The 17,072-nt window shown below is 48.7% G+C and overlaps 1 protein-coding gene across 4 annotated transcripts in view; it reads left to right on the top strand.

Annotated features, from left to right (window-relative positions):
- The window catches only part of PPARD (peroxisome proliferator activated receptor delta), a 79,668-nt gene that overhangs the window by 42,645 nt on the left and 19,951 nt on the right, over nucleotides 1–17,072 (top strand). Inside the window, exon 1 of one of the 4 annotated variants that reach the window (XM_021684659.1) lies at nucleotides 4,849–4,914. The exons of 2 other annotated variants lie outside the window; for them this stretch is intronic. The gene's annotated coding sequence lies outside the window, so the exon portion shown is untranslated. Of the gene's footprint in view, nucleotides 1–4,848; nucleotides 4,915–5,166; nucleotides 5,314–17,072 lie in introns of those variants that run through there. One more of the 4 variants, XM_021684661.1, reaches the window with a different exon arrangement.

Here is a 17,072-nt window from a genome sequence, read left to right as displayed (position 1 = left end):
GTATTAGTTTCAGGTGTACAATATAATGATTCAACAATACTGTGCATCACTCAGTGCTCATCCTGACAAGTGCACTCTTTAATCCCCTTCACCTGTTTCAACCAACCCCGCCCCCACCCAACCACCTCCCCCCTGCTAAACACCAGTTTGTTCTCTGTAGTTAAGAGTCTGTTTCATGGTTTGTCTCTCTCTCTTTTTTCATTTGTTTGTTTGTTCTACAGTTTCTTAAATTCCACATATGAGTGAGATTATATGGTATTTGTCTTTCTCTGACTTATTTCATTTAGCCTTATATTCTCTAGCTCCATCCATGTTGCAAATGGCAAGATTTCATTCTTTTTTATGGCTGAATAATATTCCATTGTATATATACCACATCTTCCTTATCCATTCATCAGTCGATGGACACTTGGGCTGCTTCCATAATTTGGCTATTGTAAATAATGCTGCTATAAACATAAGGGTGCACGTATCCTTTTGAATTACTGTTTTTGTATTCTTTGGGCAAATACCCAGTAGTACGATTACTGGATTGTAGGGCAGAAACACTTGTTGTTTCTTGGATTTATGAGTTTTTAAGTAAGAATGAGAGACCATAGTAAACTGAATTATTTTTCTATGGTAAAGTTTCAGAAGTTTTTCTGTAAAAAAATGAAAAAAGATATAATATTAAATGCATGGTTTATTATTATTAGGAACACTGTATTGTGACAAGACTATATTATATATTTTATTAACATGTAAAAATGATCTCTGATACGGATACTTGATAATAGAAAATGTTAAAGGATGAGAACATTAACACAAAATGAATGCCCAGTAGAAATCATTGAATGGGGGCACCTGGGTGGCTCAGTTGGTTAAGCGGCTGCCTTCGGCTCAGGTCATGATCCTGGAGTCCTGGGATCGAGCCCCGCATGGGGCTCCCTGCTTGGTGGGGAGCCCGCTTCTCCCTCTCCCTCTGCCTGCCTCTCTGCCTACTTGTTCTCTCTATCTCTCTGTCAAATAAATAAATAAAATCTTTAAAAGAAAAAAAAGAAATCATTGAATGATTTAAAGATAATACCACAAACATTTAATATTTAAAAGTTATTTTTTTTTTTTTTAAAGATTTTATTTATTTATTTGAGACAGAGAGAATGAGAGAGAGAGAGCACATGAGAGGGGGGAGGGTCAGAGGGAGAAGCAGGCTCCCTGCCAAGCAGGGAGCCCGATGCGGGACTCGATCCAGGGACTCCAGGATCATGACCTGAGCCGAAGGCAGTCTCTTAACCAACTGAGCCACCCAGGCGCCCTAAAAGTTATTCTTAATTACAAAATTTTATTTTTAAATTTCCAGACACTAAAATTCATCCATTTTGGTGTACAGTTTTGTAAATTTTGGCAATTTATAGTCATAAACCACCACCATGATCCAGATAAAGAACTGTGCCCTGACCCCCTCAAAACAATGACATTCCCTTGACCCACTCCTTCATAGTCAAACCCCCCCATATCATTAACCCCTGCTCTACTGTCCCTTCCTATAGTTCTGCCTTCTGCAGGATGTCATATGAATGGAGTCATAAAGTACATACCATTTTTTAATCTCTCACTTAGCATAATGTATTGAAATTCATCTGTTGTTATTGCCTGCATTTGTTCCTTTTTATTGTTGAATAGTAGTAGTCTGTGGTAAGGATGGACCACAGTTTGTTTATCCATTCTTCAGTTGAGGGGCCTTTAAGTTTTCAGTTCCTGACAGTTTTTTTTTTTTTTTTTTAAGATTTTATTTATTTATTTGACAGAGAGACACAGCGAGAGAGGGAACACAAGCAGGGGGAGTGGGAGAGGGAGAAGCAGGCTCCCCGCGGAGCAGGGAGCCCGATGCGGGGCTCGATCCCAGGACCCCAGGATCATGACCTGAGCTGAAGGCAGACGCTTAATGACTGAGCCACCCAGGCGTCCCAATTCCTGACAGTTTTGAAAAAGCATTCACATGCTGGTTTGAACAAAGATTTTCATTTCACTTAGGTAAATACCTAGGAGTAGATTGCTAGACCTACGGTGAGAGTATGTTTAACTGCCAATCTCTTTTCCAAAGTGACTGTGCCATTTTGAATCCTTGCCAGCAATGTATGAGAGTTCCAGTTTCTCTATAACCCTGTCAGCACATGGTATTGTCACTTTTTGTTTCATTTTGGCCGTTCTAATAGGTATGTAGTGGTTTTAATTTGCTTTTCCCCTAATGATTAAGGATGTTGAATATCTTTTTGTGTGCTTGTCATTTGTTTATCTTCTTTAGTGAAGTATCTATTCAATCTTTTGCCCATTTTTTTTTTTTTAAGATTTTATTTTTTTATTTGACAGAGAGAGAGAGAAAACAAGCAGGGGAGCAGCAGAGGGAGAGGGAGAGGGAGAAGCAGGCTCCCCGCTGAGCAGGGAGCCCAATGTGGGGCTCGATCCCGGGACCCTGAGATCATAACCTGAGCCGAAGGCAGACGCTTAACCAACTGAGCCAGCCAGGCATCCCAAATCAGATTGGTTTGTTTGTTACGCAAGTGTCCAAAAGCATCTTCGAGTCGGACATTGAGGCACATATTACTCATATAGGCTCATTTCCTATTTTAGTGATGAAAATACTTTGCTTGCCCCAATTTTGATTTAGTTACTGCTTTTACATTACTACAATAATGCTTTATTAATTCAGATTTTAGATCCATTTCTGATTTTGTGTCCTAGAATTCCACAATATTCACATCTTTTGTCTGTATTTCTTCCATATCAAATAGTCAAACGCTGGAAAATGCCAGTGAACATTATTGAGTATATTTGAATAACCTAACAGATGGATCTCCTAACAAAATTTAGAGCACTACACAAAATTGTGTGTCAGAATTGCCAATTTAGGGACTTATTTTCCTTCCAAACTTATTCGTTAGAATAGTACTTGCAGGATTTGTACATACTGTGTATATAAATATATTAATACATAGTTACAAGAATGGCTCACCATTAATGGCAAACAGAGCCATAAACACACACTTAGAGCGTGGTAGTGGCTACAAGCAAGACTCGATTAGATTGTGACCACTTCTCTCCTTCGCATTCCTGCCCTGGTTCCGAGATGCCAGCCTTAACCTTCAACTCTGCATGTTAGTTCTTGCTTTTGTTTGACTTGAAGTCAGTGGATTCCTTCGAACCAGTAACATCTCTGGATTGATTGTTAAGCTTTAATTCTCACCAGAGTATTATCATACTTTTTCCTATTTTTCCCAATGTTTCAATTGATATTTCTCAAGTTTGGGGATTAAATAAAACAGGTAAATTTCCCAAGAAATGTTGAGAAGGAAGTCTTATATGGAAGTATAGTCAAGAGATATCACAAGGCAGGGGGTGCCTGGGTGGCTCAGTTGGTTAAACATCTGACTTGATCTTGGCTCAGGTCTTGATCCTCAGGGTCGTGAGTTCAAGCCCCGCATTGGGCTCCACGCTGGGTGTAGAACCTACTTAAAAAAGAGAGAGTGAGAGATCAAAAGGCAGGACTTGACAAAAGCCAACTATTGTGCCAACTACTGTAGGGTTCCCTAGCAGATAAGATCCACAGGGCAGCCACCGAGTCTTGTCTATTACAATGTTTCTGGGGCCTGGCTTTGTGCCTTACCCAAGGTGGGTGCATGACCTTAGAGAGTACTCCATGAAAGTTGTTGGCTCAATAAATGGGTTTCCAACTAATGGCTGGCTGTTTGGAAGCAGTGTGTAAACAGCTGTGGCTGACGAAGGTGGTTCAGGTTGTAGAGTTTTGTGGAAGATGAACCTAGAAAACTCTGTGAGATCTCTGCTGTGCCAAGAAGTGTCATTCAAGAATGACAAGCAGAGAAGCTTGGATTTTTATATTCCAGACACTGGATAGATAACATGATACAACTGAATCTTTGTTAAGAGTCATGGGTGAGCGGAAGGCAGAAGTGCCTTTTTCCTCTCTGCTTTTCATTTAATAGGTCCAAGCTACAGGCAAGTAGAATAGTGTGGTGAACATCTGTTGCCTTCACTAAGATTCACCAGTTGCTAACAGTCTGTTCATTTGCTTGACACTGTGTCATTGATTGTCCACATTTCATATTTGTTCGGTCATTTCCTTGCGAGTAGATTCTGGTTATCGTTTTTTTGGTGAGAACCCAGATAGGTATTGAGTGCTTCCTGATGCTCCACATCAGGCAACATGATGGTCCCAGTTGGCCCCAGTAAAGGTGATGCTAACTTTAATCACCTGGTTAAACTGGTGTCTGGGAAGGCAACTTTTGTTTTAAGGCAGAGAACTTTGGAAGGAACTTTTCACTTACTTGTTTCTCTGTCAATTGCACCTGCTCTTGAGAAGCATCTTGGTGTTGTCAAAAAGGCCCTGGAAGCCAGGAAACTGGGATGGGGGACCAAGCTCTACAACCATCTCTCCCCAAAGCTGTAGACAAGTTACATCATCTCTCTGGGCTAAACAGTTGTACATAAAAGGAAATAGATATTCAGAGAGGTGAAGCAATTTGCCCAAGGCCACTCAGCTAGTGAGTGGCAGAGCTAGGACTCACAGGCTGTTCTTTTGGAGCCAAAGCCCTGCCCTTGTCCTTAACGTCAGTCTGCCTCCTCGGAGGTGCCCCGTCATTGTCATGGTGGCAGCGAGCTCTAAGTACTACTGCTCAGAATCCAGCAGAACACCAGCCCTTGCAGGGTCCGAGGTGAGAGGTCAGAGGGAGGTGGTTCTCGTGTGCAGGTTCCTCCCTGGCACGTGGCAGGCTGTTCTGTAGGAAGGCCCAGGCACCTCAGGTAAGCTGGTAGGCGGGCTCTTGGACTCTCCTCAGCCACCTTTGGAATAAATGCTTTTGTGTGGATGTTACAAAGGTGAGCTGCTGGCCCCGTTCCAGCCCCCGCCTCCCCAAACAGGTAAGTGCAGGTTTCCCAGACCTAGCCTTGGCTTTTGTTAGGATCAGTGCCCAGGATCCCCAAACTGGCCCGTGAATTCCAAGGACAGTCTAGATGGATGGAGGGGGTACTGCCTCAGCCTGCCTGGGTTCCTGGGGGGAGGGAGGGAGACAGGAAGTATTAATGGGGGAAAGGTGTGCAGAACCTTGCCAAGCAGGTCACTGTGGGTGGGGAGACACTGCCTGTGTGCTCTGGACGCCCTAGGATTTGGGTGGAGGTTCTCAAGGAGGCAAGCAGAAAGGAAGGCTGTGGCAGTGACTCTGGAGTACTCTAGGGCTGCTCTGGAGGCCCACCAGCCCACCAGACCAACATCTTCCCAGTTAGCAGCTCTCTTCAAAGCAAGTAGCACCTGAGCACTTGGTGAGTAATGTCTGTTCCTCATGCCCTTCCTGGGAGCAGTTGTTGTGAGGAAAACAGTGGCTCTGGCTCAGTCAGGATTTGGTTTGTCAGGACCAGTTGTCCTATTGCTGTGGAGCTGAGAGTCCGGGAGAGTCAGCCTTCCCAAGTTCCTGCTGCTTCTCCCTGAATTGTTCGTCTTCACAGGCCTCCGGGGAAGTGGCCAAATTCAGGGCAGGGCCAGAGTGGCCTGACCAGGAGCAAGCTGTGCCTTGTGGGCCCAGAGGGGAATTCTGGGGAGTTCTTCTATCCCGGTTGATGGCCTCCCTGGGCACTGCATCTTGGAGAGACCCCCAAGTAGGCAGGGACAGAGGGTCCTCCTGGAGAGAACCCCAGAGGAACAGACAAGACTCCCCATCATTACTGGTGGTAACACTCGGGGAACAGTGGCAGTGCTTTACTTGATTCTTTCAAGGGAGCCCCTTCTTCCTCCTGCCGGATAGGGCAGAAATCTGTATCAGGAGCCTGACATGACCCAACATGTGAGGCCTTCCGCTCTCTGAATGAATTCCCCAAGTGTCATCCCTAAGTCGCTCCATGTCTGGTATTTCCCCATCTTGTCCTGCACATCCTCGTCCTGGCTCTGAGTCCTGAGAAGTGAGATGGCAGATTTTTGACCAGCTTTCCCACTGAGAACTCTGAAGGCTGTCTGTCATACAGGCGTAAAATCCAGAAGCTGCTGTCAAAACGATATGCAAATTGGAAGGTGAGGGCGTGGGCCAGTTTTCTGACTCTCTAAGGTGCTTTGATGTTGAAAAGTATGTTCTGGTGTTCCTGAGATTTGAATACTCTTTTTGATTTGTCCTTTCATTCCTTCACCTCTGGTTCTCCCTTTCCTCTTTGGGGGACTTCATGCTTTTCAAATATTTGTTAACTAGGCCCTTATCTGGGACCTTAGACAGCAACCACATAGGTGTGTACTTGAAAAGGAAAGCGGTGGGGGGGGGGGAGGGCACCTAGGTGGCTCAGTCCGTTAAGCATCTGACTCTTGGTTTTGGCTCAGATCTTGATCTCCGGATCATGAGATCAAGCCCCATGTTGGGCTCCACGCTCGGGGGGAAGGGAGGGTCTACTTGGGATTCCCTTCCTCTGCCCCTCCTCTCCCTCTCCCTCTCCCTCCCTCTCTCTCTCTCAAATAACGTTAAAAAGAAAGAAAAGGAAAGGGAGAACAGAAAGCAAATTCTGAAAATGTCTTTTGAGATCCAGCACCAGGCAAGCTTTGCTTTCTCCGGTGTCCACATTCACCCTTAGTTCCCAAGCTGGTTTCACTCAAGTGCGATCCAGAGCTTTCGTTAGGGAGAAAGCAAGAAGTGTTTGAAGGAGACTCCTGGCTCTTCTCCTCAGCTTCCTTGCAAAAGACATTGATGCCATCAATGTCCCACCATCACACACCTCCTTCCTCTCTCCCATTCCCAGTGTTACTGGGCAAACGTGTGTCGGCTCTGTATCATTGTCTTAAACGAAATGGGTGTGAGGCAGATGTGCAACGTGACTCCTCGCCATCCCCTCCCAGCGGCGTATCAGGGCCATCCTGCCATGGCCCCACGTGTGGGCCACCTGCTGCTCTGGGGCTTCTGCAGAGAGCTCCGTGGCAGGAATGGGCCAGAAGGTCACAGCATGAGATTGACTTCTTCAGCTTCTTCTGCTTCATCTTGCTTCTCTAAAATAATGATGTCTCCTGTTTGTATCATACCTTTAAAACTTTTTTTTCCTTTTTGCTTACTAAACACAGCACATGTTCATTATAGAAAATTTAGAAAAATCACATAAGCCATAAGAGAAGAAACAAATACTACCCCTGAGAGATCACCACCATTGATAGTTTGGTGTATAGATTGTATAATACAAATGGTTTTCACTTTGAATATCTCACCAGAGCCTTGCTTCTTCCGTTGGGGAAGGCGTGTGGATACTAATCCCATCTTACAGATGGGAAAACTGAGGCACAGACAGGTTAGAAGGTCGCCCAGAGGTACACAGCATATTAAAGACCGAGCTGGGAATACTCTTGCCATATAGCCCAGCATTAACACTCTCCCCACTGTATCCACTCTCTTCTCACCTCCAGACAGAGAAGAGTCATGCTGGGGGTCTGGATTTCAGCAGGGCCCAGGCAGTCACTGTAATTTGTCGAATTGCCTTATCCAAAGGTTAATAAACAGCACCTAGAGGAAAGCATCTCATGACACTTTGGCCCCTTACTGACTTAGGAGGAAAGATAGGTTTAAAGTATTGCCACTCCAACGCTCTAGCTTCATCTTGACCATTAGGGGTTTTAGGAGCCACACAGTAGGAAGGCATGATAAACGAAGGAGGAGGAGGGTCGAGAATGGGTCCCGTGACAATTGCTGTGGTAACTGAGAGGTCTCACCTGGACAGGACGGCTTGAGGGGGGAGGAGGTGCAGGTAGGGACTTGGTGACCAGAGATCAGGCAGATCTGGACCGGGAGTGGAGGTTCATTGGAAGATGGGTCTACTTGCCAGGATACAGGAGCCTTTTTAGCACTAGAGGGGCTCAGGAGTGGAGGCAAGAAGCAGTCCAGTGGAGAGGTTGAGAGCTCCCACCCTGAAGGCAGACTGGCTCATGGCTCTGTATCCTGATCCTGGCTCAGTTGGGCGTGGAAATTACTTCACTCTTTCCTGCTCCGTTTTGTCATCGGTAAATGAGAATGATAATAGTACCTGTTTCATAGTTCTCACTTGTGAAGCCCCAGTGAGTCACTATTGTAAGGAGCTTACAATAATGCCCGGCACATAGAAACACTTTGTACAGTGTGATTCGCAGAAGTTGGGTAGGCCCCATGTGAGAGTTAGAGGAGGTTCTCTGTGCTACAGTTTGGCTATGACTTCCTTCCCCAGCCTTTTCTGGTCCCTGCCACCCTGTGCTTGTGTCTCTCTCCATCTACCCCGTCCTGGGCCTAAGACCCTGCATTTCCCCAACCTAGAACACCCTACCCCTCAGTCTGTATTTAAAAAGCCATCTCCCCACTCCTTGATTTTATTTTCTTCTCTGAATTCTTAAATTTTTCTCTGGTGAGCATATTTTACTTTTGAGATCATTTCTGGACAACCCAGCTCTCCTTAGCCTTGAACCTTCCCTGAGGCCTCCAGCAGAAGCCATTTCCTCTTAGCCATTCCCCCCACCCCTTCCCCGTCTGTGTGCAGCTTTCCCTGAGGTTTTTATAGGTATGGTCTTCTCTTCCTCCTTGACTGGAGTGTAAACACTTCAAAGGCACTTGAGGATTTGTCACCACCTCCCCATCCCTACCCTGAGAGGAGCTAAAGGCTGTGAGTGACCTAGGCCTTTTTCCATTGACTACTACCTGTCGGGTCTGCTCAGTGAGAGGATTTTAGAATCAAAGGGGAGGTGGGAGATAGATGCACCCAACACTCCCTCCCGGCGGGCGGGGAGGTGAATTAAGCCACGAAAGATGAACCATCTCCTCCCAAGGTCACCTGACAGATTAGCAAACGAGCTGGCCTGGACCACACCTGGGTACCCTCAACCAGCTGTTTCTGGACTCCTGTCTTCCCTACAGTGCATTTCTACCAGTTTATTGTAAGCCTGATGAGCTCCTCTCTTGAATGGTCTGGCGAGCAGGCTCGGATACCCCTGGAAAACAGAATCTGAGGACAGATCTCTGTGGGGCTATTTCAGGCTGGGCCATGAATGGAAATCTTTTCTTCAGTTATAAAAAGTTATTCATTCATTCAGTACATATTTATTGAGCAATGACTATCTGCCAGTTGTGGCTGTAAGCCTTGAAGATCAGTGTGAATCTGACAGGTGAAAATGTCTGCCTTGTGGGGTTTATATTCTTTTGGGGAGAGACAATCAGTAAACAAATGAGTTTTTAAAAATAACTTTTTTTTTTTAAGATTTTATTTATTTATTTGACAGAGAGAGACACAGTCAGAGAGGGAACACAAGCAGGGGGAGTGGGAGAGGGAGAAGCAGGCCTCCCACAGAGCAGGGAGCCCGACGAAGGGCTCGATCCCAGGACCCAAGGATCATGACCTGAGCCGAAGGCAGACGCCTAACGACTGAGCCACCCAGGCGCCCCTAAAAATAACTTGTGTGTGTGTGTGTGTGTGTGTGTGTATATATATATATATATACACACACACACACACACACACATACACATACATGGATGCACACACACCATTCCAGATGGTTGTGAGAGCTATGGAAGAAATGGAAGCAGAAGGGAAATGGAATTACCTGGGGGTGGGCTGGGATGGTTTTAAATTAGGTGGTCAGGCGTCCCTTCGAGCAGAGGGCAGGCAGAGACCGAAGAAAGAGGCAGGCCACTCCAGGTTAGTAAGTGGCAGTTTGAATAAGGAAAGGGAGCTTACATGCAAGGCTTATCTTGGGTGGCAGCAAGACAAATGGAGCTGCACATCCACCCACCAAATCTTAAAAGCTTACAAAGAGGTCTTAACTGGAGTCAGTCATGTATACCTCGTTGGTGTTTTCAATAGCACATCACTATCTCAAGGCCGTGTCCTTGGAACAGCCTCCGGAGAGCGGGAAAGACAAGCAGAACCACATTCCAAAGACTGGGAAGGGGGGTGGGGAGCTTTCAGTCACCTGGGTCTGGCTCATGGGTCCATTGCTGGTCACATCTTTTCATTGCCAGTGACCCTCCCCGACATCAGGTTGACTGTCACATGGGAGCAGAGCCCTGAGGAAGTACATTTTCAGCTGGAGGGAACAGCTGCAAAGACCACCGGCAGGCAGGCCATGTGCCTGTGCATATTATGCCAGGAAGGGAGCCATAGGGCAGGGCCCCCGTTCCGGAAGGCTTCGCAGGCCACTGTACAGATGGGCAGGAAGCTCCTGGAGGGATTTGGTCACAGGAAGGACAGAATCTGACTTAAAAGGATCAGTCTGCTGTGTGGAGAGTAGGGGGCAAAGCCAGAAGCAGAGAAGCTAGTTGGGAGGCTGTTGGAATAATCCAGGCAAGAGAGGATGTTGGCTTGGACCAGGATCATAGCAGTGGAGGTGGTGAGAAGTGATTCGGTTCTGGGTGTTTGTTAAAGGCAGAGCCCACAGGATTCACTGACTTCACCGTTTTGGCCTGACCAACTAGAAGCCTGGAGATGCCCTTTACTGAGATGGAAAAGACCTTGGGGGAAGGTCAAGGGCTCCATTCGGATACCACTGGGCATCCATGTGGAGATGTCAGAGAAGCTGGAACTGGAGAAATAAATGTGGGAGTCATAAGCATATTTATTGAAGGTATTGAAAGCTACGAGCCAGTTTAAGATCATGCAGGGGGCGAGTGTAGCTGGAAAATGAAAGAGACCTTCAGATTGGGAGTTGACTGGGACCAGCAAAAGAGATTGCGTAGGAGCAGCCAGGAAGCCTGGGAGCCAAGTAAGAAAAGATGTAAAGGAGGGAGGATCCAGCAATGGTATCACATACTCTGATGGGTTAAGTGTAAGATGAAGATAATACATGTTTGGTACATCAAGTTCAAAAAGTACAGCAACATAAAAACGGTAAATCACTTACCACCCTATGCATACGAGGGAACTTCCTTCCATTCTTTCTCTTGTCATTTTTATGGGAATAATGCTGTCTATGTAATTTTGTATTTTATTACTTTTCACTTAAAAATAAGTTATTAAATACTGTATGGAAACATGACTTCCATGGCTGTATAGTACTCCATTTTTCAGGGGGTGCCTAATTTATGTAACCATTCCTGTATTGGGCATAGAGTCATTTCTGTTCGTTTTCACTATAAATATTTCTCATTATTATAAAAAACGATTTCATTATTATAAATAACACTGCCCTGAACAGCACAGTGCATTTTCCTATGAGGGGAATTACAAGGTCAAAGGACATGAACATTGTTAAAGGTGAAGCTTGAACTTGGGAGCCACAGTTTCTCCTGGACAGGACTGACCAATCCTGGCTTAGCTATAGGGTTCTTTCCTGTCTCCCCTCCCTTTGGAGAGGTTCAGAAGTCACTCAGCCCTGCTCACCCCCGTTTCTGCCTCCCCCTTCCAACTGTGAGTCCCATTTCTCCTGGGCTGGGCAGAGTTTTGTTCCCTCTCGCTAGACCTGGCCACCCCCTCAGTGCACTGCCCCTCCCTTGCCACCAGCCTCTGTTCCCTCACCCAGTTTGTTCATGTGGCCAGCAGGAGTTAGAGCTTCCCTGGGAGGGTCATCATGGTTTTAAAGTGAAATAATCCATTCTAGTGCTCAACACACATTAGTCTGTCTGCCGCCCTCCCACCGGGTTGATTAAATGGGATTGTGTACCCGAAGGCGCTTCGTGAACTTTAAAGGGCTGGCTAGTGTCCTGGTCTTTGTTGTTTAAGAAGAAAAGGGTATGTGTAGTGGCATCTGGTCTGTGCCCTGTCACCATGTAGCTCCCAGAGCGGGGCCACTGGCCCACAGTTTGGTGTGCCGGCCATGAGAGCTGTGTGTCGGGAGTTTGCGGGGCTTGCATGGAGTTGTCGGGCCCAGGAACATGGCCACTTGCGGCAGTCAGCCTCCTGCCAAGCAGTGCCAAGTGCCACGTCTGCTCCCCAGATCCGTGTGTATGTCACAGCTGGGAATCAGTAAGACCAGGACAGTGCTAGGAGGCTGGAGCCAAGGAAGTCGGAGCAGGAAGGGGCCTTGGAGGTCATCTAACCCTGCACTGATGTTTTACTGAGAAGGCACAGCTGGGGCAGCTGGAGAAGCACACAGCACCGTGCAAGGGCCTCACCCCTCCGCTCTGTCGTGCAGATCTTCCCAGGAATGACTAGGCGGCTGCGTCCCATGCCCAGCCTTCCAGGGCTCTGGGAGGTGGCCTTCTCCTTCCCATCGGTGCCCAGCTAGGTTTGCTGTAACCCTGGCTTCTCAGAGCCCGGCTGAAATCATCTGCAACCTGTCCTCCACAGCAGCCCAAGAAGTTCATATGCAGCTCTGATGCTGCCCATCCTCTTCACAACCCTCCTAAGCACTCTCCTCCTCTTTGGATAAACACCCACATCCTCAGCTTGCCCTCTGAAGCCCGAAGTGATCTCCAGCCCCAGCTAGACCAGCCTTCCTGTGCTCTCAAAGGGGCCATGCCATCTTCTCTCCGTGGGGCCTTTTCACATCTCTCTTCCCCATGGCCCAGAACCCTGCAGGCCTGCCTCTCAGTCAGAGGCCTCCCCTGACCACCCACGCTAGGGTAGCACGCTCTGAGTGTGCCCCCACTGTGCTTGGCCTTTGTCCTTCGGAGCCCTGTTCGTGGTTCCTAGTTCCATATTTGTGTTGCTTGCTTGCCTCATGTAGCCCGGCACATGATAGTAGGTACTTAACAAATATTTGTTGAGTGAGTGAATGAAAGCAGCTGGCAGGGCCCAGAAGAAGAATGGAGGGCATTGACAGCATTAGGAGCCATAGCACCTGAGGCCCTCAGACGAGAAGTGTTCTGGAAAGGTCCCCCGGTGTGGCCCTCTGCCCATTGGCACAACCACCCTTACCTTAGGAGCCTTCTCTGAGCAGCAGTGGGTCCTCCTTCCTCCCTCAGGCTTCCAGGAGGAGAGATCTGGGTCTCTTCTGGGCAGGCCTTTCTTTTACCACAGCAGTATCTCAGCATATGATTCTGTTTTCTTTGTCCACCACATTTCTTTAAATGTCTCCCCCCCTCCCCTCTCATCATTAAAGTAACCTATGCTCATGGTGAAGAAACTGGAGAACACAGAAAAATATAAGAAAATAAGAAGCATATGCCCCACATTGGGCTCCCTGCTCGGCGGGAAACCTGCTTCTCCCTCTCCCACTCCCCCTGCTTGTGTTCCCTCTCTCACTGTGTCTCTGTCAAATGAATAGATAAAATCTTTAAAAAAAAAAAAAAAGAAAAGAAAAAGAAAAGAAGCACATAACTGGACCCTTCAGAGAAAAATACCATTCAGTTTGGGCCATGTCTTTCCAGTTTTGTTTCTATTGCCTTATGTACATGTTTTGACATCACTGAGATTGTGTTGTCTGTAAAAACTGGAGGGTTGTTTTTTTTTAAGATTTTATTTATTTGAGAGAGAGAGTGAACAAGAGACAGAGCACGATCGGGGGTGGGGGAGGAAGAGGGAGAAGCAGACTTCCCTGCTGAGCAGGGAGCCCGACATGGGGCTCGGTCCCAGGACCCCAGGATCATGACCTGAGCCTAAGGCAGATGCTTAACCGACTGAGCCACCCAGGCGCCCCAAAACTGGAGATTTTTGGTATCTCCTTAGTCTTCAGTGGCTTCAGCCCAAGGCAGCCACGGCAGTGGCTCAGCGCCTTAACCCTTATAGTGGGAGAGGTGTCTGGGCCCCCCAGCATACTCAGGTCCCGCGGATCCTGAGTGAAGAGCCCTCTTTTTCGCACTCACATCTCTTCCCTGCCACACTCTCAGTAGCTCCCTAAGGCAGCTTTCCTTTTATTTTAGCTCAGCTCCACTCCGCAGGGCTTAGGGGCTGACTCTTGGTGGAACTGGAAAAGTTACAAAATGTGAGGGGCAGGGGTGGCCTCCTGCCTGTGTTTTCTCTGGTTCCAGATCTCTCTGAATAAAACCAGCCCCCACACTACTTCTGGGGGGTTGGTTTCAGGTGGCCTGCCAGCAAGAAGGCCACACAGACCTCTCCTATGCCCTGAGAGGGGTGGGGTGACCTGGATTGGCAAATGGGGAGCAAAGAGCCCCATGGAGTTGCTGGCCTGGAAAACCAGGGCACTGGGTCAGTACCCGGATTCATGATTGATGGGAAAGCTTGGGACAGAGCCAAGCAGGCCCACTCTCCCATGGCCTCTCTCACTGCTGATCCTGAAAGCGCTCGCCAGGGATATGGGGTAACCTCTGCCCTTGATCTGGAGACTGCTGACCCTCATCCCCCTGCAGTGGGTGAGGGGGGAAAGGGCAACAACTGGGTCATCTGCATTGGGGCGGGGGAGCACGAGAAGTGGAGGAAGGTTTGGGTCCAGCTGTCTGAAGGAGAAGCACATGCCCAGAGTAGGGAGCTCCCTGTCGGTTCTCTTCTACACAGTTGATTGTAAGGCAGGGAATTGGGAAATTCTGGGTCAGTTTAGGTCCCTGGAATTCCAGTAGGCTAGCCCATTTTTAGACCTGGAATGTCACTTGCTCCCTTTGATCCCTGAAGATGAGCCAACAGTGATGATCACGGCAGCAGCCGCCGTCCCTATTTGTTGGGCATTTACCGGATACTCAGCACTACTCAGCCCTGGCTGTGTGGTTATTTAAACCTCCTGACTTCTGCTCACGCTAGGGAGTAGCGTCCCAGATGTCGGGCTGAGGAACTCTGAAGTTAGTCTCCTCCCCAAGTCACAGAGAGGGTGGGGCAGAGCCAAGGTCTGAATCCAGCCTGACACAGAAGCGCCTGGAATTAACTTCTATGGAGTATTGCATCTCAGGGGTGATAATACATGAAAACCGATACAGTGGCAATGCTAAGACTGAAAAAACACTGTGCCTAAGGTTAATGTCTGTGTATTTGTCCAGCAAGTGTGTGCTGAGCACTCACTGGATGCCAGGCACTGTGCCAGGTGCTGGGGACCTACCTCAGCAAGATAGAGGGCATTGTCTGGGAAACTGATAGCCTGGTGAGGCCAGACCAGCTGCCTGACAGTGCAGTTTGCTGCAGTGATCGCAGATCTGGAGGGCCCCGGCTCAGGTTTGCCTTAGGAAGGAACAGAATGGGGCCGGTCAGCGAGAGCTTCCACAGGGAGGTGCAGGAGAGCCCACTCTTGAAGGAGAGAGGTGGAGGGGGCAGCATGCCAGGCTGAGGCCAGTACGAGCCTGTAGAGTCGGAGAGTGGTGCTGCCGCTCAGGGCGAGTGGGGTGGGGCTGGAGAAGGAGCCAGGGACCAGAGCCTATGGCTGTCTTTACCACACAGCAGTCATTTTCTGGCAGGGAGTATCCAGAAGGACTTTGACCCAGGGTATTCTTGACAGAAAAACAGTTGGGGATTGGCAGCTAGACAAAGAATTCAACAGTGATGGCTCCAGACCGAGGCTAAGAGCAGCTACTAGATCCAACAGGGCAGGCACATACCGTCTTCTGGACATACAGTCGTACCCAGCACCACACGCAAGGCACGCAGTGCAGTGATTAACACCTGAACCAACCTGCCTGGACTCCAATCCTGCTGTTCCAGTTACTGTGTGACCTTGAGCCAGTTACTTTCCCTCTCTGTGCGCAAGTTCTTCATCAGTTAAATGGATGTAGTAACAGTACCTGACTCTTAGGGTTGTTGTGAGGATTACATGTCTGTGCACACAGAGCCTGGTATATAGTAAGCCCTGGGAGAATGGAAGCTGGTACCACTGTGATGGAGGTGGGGAGCTGGAGGCTTAGAGCTGTGACCCATCTTAGGCTCTGGTGCAGGGAGAAGGCTGTCAGGCTGCACCCCAGCTGTGAGAGATGAGTGGGGCTCCAGCACACTGCCTGAGCCCAGTCGGAGCATGCAGCCTGCCGGTGGGTGGCAGGGGTGCTCCACCTCCTGAGGATGTCCAGACCTTGGGGGATGGATTAGGGCCCCAGGTGGCTTGGTTGCTCCGGCCCCAGACCAGGCCTCTGTACAGCTCTGGGTCACTTGGGCCAAGCTCCTACCTCTGCCCATGAACTAGACCTGCCCAATGGCAAATGGATGGAGCATGCGCCTCCCCCCACCTTCCCTCAGAAGGCCAGACATTCTTCTTGGGGCAAGAGAGTGGGTATTGGAGGGGTGGCTCAGTCAGTTAGGCGTCCGACTCTCGATTTTGGCTCAGGTCATGATCTCGGAGTCGTGGGATCTAGCCCTGTGTCTGGCTCCATGCTCAGCATGGAGTCTGCTTGAGATTCTCTCCCTCTTCCTCTGCCCCTCCCCCTGCTTACACACGTGCTCTCTCTCAAATAAATAATCTTAAAAAAAAAAAAAAGGGTACTGGAATGGGAGCACTGGGTTTGCTTGCACTACAGGCTTGTGTGAGCATGTATGCAAACAACACACACGTGTGCATGCCAGGATCAGGGTAGTCAGGCATTTGTTTTATAAGAAATTCCTTTGCTAGAGACTCCATTTTTTGTCTAAGGGCAACAGAACAGCACCTCTTCGTTCTGGCCGCAGGACCCTTGTCCTCTCTGCTGACAGCACCAACCTCGTAAGTGGGGTGAAGCTGGGACACAATCGGGGTTTCTGGCTCTGGCACAGTAATGGGGGTCGCAGTAGCAAAAACCTGGGCTTCTCAGCCACACCGAAGTTAGACCTGGTGCCAGGGTGTGCTACTTTAAGTGCTAGGGCTGAAGAAAGGAAGGGAAATAAGGTCCATTGCAGGGATAGGGCCAGCCTGCGGGCCTGGGCCCAGTGGGGTGGAGGGAGGGCCCCCGGGATCAAAGTGGCTCCTGACCTGGCAAGCGCAGAAGAGCCACCGGGTGGGGATGGGGGTGGGGCGGCCGTGGCTGCCGGGAGATGGGCAGACCTCAGCTGTAAATGGGACAGCCGGGGCTGTGTGAAAATGGATGGTTTCTGGCAAAATGCAGGGATGGGCTGCAGCACAGCGGTTACATCTAAACATGAAACAGCCCAAGGGATGTGTGTGGGTTTTAGAACAACCAGACTTCTCCTCTCCTCCCCCTTCCGCTGGTCCCAGCCAGAAGAGACAACTCCAGTCAGGGGACGAACATCTGCCTGGAATCCAGGGACCCTGGCCCCAAATCCAAAACTCTAGCCAGAGCCCAGAACCGCATCTGTTTCAAGAG

This window comes from Neomonachus schauinslandi, chromosome 8, assembly GCF_002201575.2.
Source record: "Neomonachus schauinslandi chromosome 8, ASM220157v2, whole genome shotgun sequence".
Taxonomy (NCBI): domain Eukaryota; kingdom Metazoa; phylum Chordata; class Mammalia; order Carnivora; family Phocidae; genus Neomonachus; species Neomonachus schauinslandi.
The sequence above is the reverse complement of the archived record's forward strand: the minus strand, read 5'-3'. Positions and strand labels throughout refer to the sequence as shown.